Source organism: Schistocerca cancellata, chromosome 2 (assembly GCF_023864275.1).
Source record: "Schistocerca cancellata isolate TAMUIC-IGC-003103 chromosome 2, iqSchCanc2.1, whole genome shotgun sequence".
Lineage (NCBI taxonomy): Eukaryota > Metazoa > Arthropoda > Insecta > Orthoptera > Acrididae > Schistocerca > Schistocerca cancellata.
In genome coordinates this window covers 407932581-407934554 of record NC_064627.1, presented here as the reverse complement: position 1 = coordinate 407934554, position 1974 = coordinate 407932581, and the positions used below count along the sequence as shown (strand labels likewise).

Sequence of the window (1974 nt, the reverse complement as noted above, 5' to 3'; positions counted from 1 at the left end):
TAGTACCAACTGTGGAAGGAGCAGTACAGTCACAGTCAAGAAGAGGAACTTGAGGTCGTTTGATCCTCAGGGCTGATACTCGATTGAATCTGACAAGCGGGTTATTTTGAAATTATCAAAACTGTATACGAAAGGCGTTGGAACGAATATTTTATAGCTAATTTAATAAATGCATATACTTTCAGTGAAACATTTGCTTTATTTTCCTAACTTAGCCTAAATTGATCGTGGCTTTCCTTACGACCTTTGTACTTAGAGATTGTTCTATCACCTCCAATATTAAAGCGCTGCCCAGTTAAGTCGTTCTAATTTCCCATCTCTGAGATTTAAAAGGTTGTGAATTCTGAATTCAATACGTGATTAGTTGACCACACGTGTTACATGTAACATATTCCCTAGAATAATTAATCGTGCTAAACCGTGTTGGTTTTTAGCCCGTCGGCAAAAAGCCAGACGGGAATCCATTGCAAGTATGATAATTTCTACCCGATTTTAAATGTATGTACATCAGCGTTGAATCCTATTATCGCTATACAAGCTAAAAAAAAATATCTGGAATACATTGACAATGAGAGAACCACTCCGCTATGGTCGTTTGAGAGTTTCATAGCGTACACACGTACAAATTTTTTGCTCTATTAGTCTGACTAATAATGGTTCCACATGCAGCTGTTCAGTGTAAAAAAAATGTAATACTTGCGAATAAAGGTGATAAATATTTTGGTGTTTTATTCCTCCTTTTTACAGATGGAGATTGATGTGGGCTTTTCTTGGTGCAGTTATCGCGGCATGAAAGGAGTATCATTAATATGTTTAGAATTGTTCCTTAAACAAACAGCGCTCTAGACACTAACCTTCATTTTAGCCCTGGGCCGAAATAGCGTTGTTCTACAGAATAGTGGAGGAGAGACCGACATGGTTGCGCTGACACCATGTCGTCTGTGACACTTAGTTGTGTACTAATAATGAGCAACTGATGCCGGTGACAGCGACCATTCCCTCTCCATATTACTCGTATATCTGAAGATGTGTTAGTTCGCCAGAAACGTGACCAGAAACGTGACATTAAAACAAAATATAAAATTGTAAACAAGACCACAGTCTTTGCTGACGATATACAGCTGCCTTTCCGAAAAGAGGTGTTATATTAAAATGTAGCATTTATTTCCGCTCACTATTTGCTCCGTAGTGTAGGCAGATTCGTAGTCATTTAATGACAAATAAACCTACACTTGCATTTTTACATCGTACTACGCTCTTGCCTTGTAGAGCTAAGGTATCCCACAAAGCGACATTGCCGCGTTCTTCCCTTCTCTTCCTACACTTTTGGGGGGAGTGTTTCCTGGATCCAAGCCGTCGCAAATGTAAAGAAGTATGCAATTTAGCGTAGAGCATTTGAGATATGTGTGTACCTCAAGTAGGCCAATTCAGTATCAGTTTACTGAATGATGCACCGGTGTATGTGGGTTTTGTGCATTATACACTGTTGTGTGGATATGGGAGTGCGTTGCTTTTTGTTTCTGACATCAACAGTGGTCCTAGTTTGGCATGCGACAACGTGAGGCGAGTGTCGTGCAGTAGTATGCATGAGAGTATGTGGCGGTGCGGACGCCTGTTATTGAGTAGTATGGTTTGTATTCCGTGGCAACGGCCTTGCCGCAGTGGCTACACCGGTTCCCGTGAGATCACCGAAGTTAAGCGCTGTCGGGTGTGGTCGGCACTTGGATGGGTGACCATCCAGGCCGCCATGCGCTGTTGCCATTTTTTCGGGGTGCACTCAGCCTCGTGATGCCAATTGAGGACTACTCGACCGAATAGTAGCGGCTTCGGTCCAGAATACCATCATAACGACCGGGAGAGCGGTGTGCTGACCCCACGCCCCTCCTATCCGCATCCTCTACTGAGGATGACACGGCGGTCAGATGGTCCCAGTAGGCCACTCGTGGCCTGAAGACGGAGTGCTCTATGGTTTGT

The 1974-nt window shown here is 43.2% G+C and overlaps 1 pseudogene; it reads left to right on the top strand.

The window, feature by feature from the left end:
* Nucleotides 1-1643: 1643 nt before the first annotated feature.
* LOC126163568 (5S ribosomal RNA) lies at nucleotides 1644-1761 on the top strand (annotated as a pseudogene).
* Nucleotides 1762-1974: the final 213 nt, after the last annotated feature.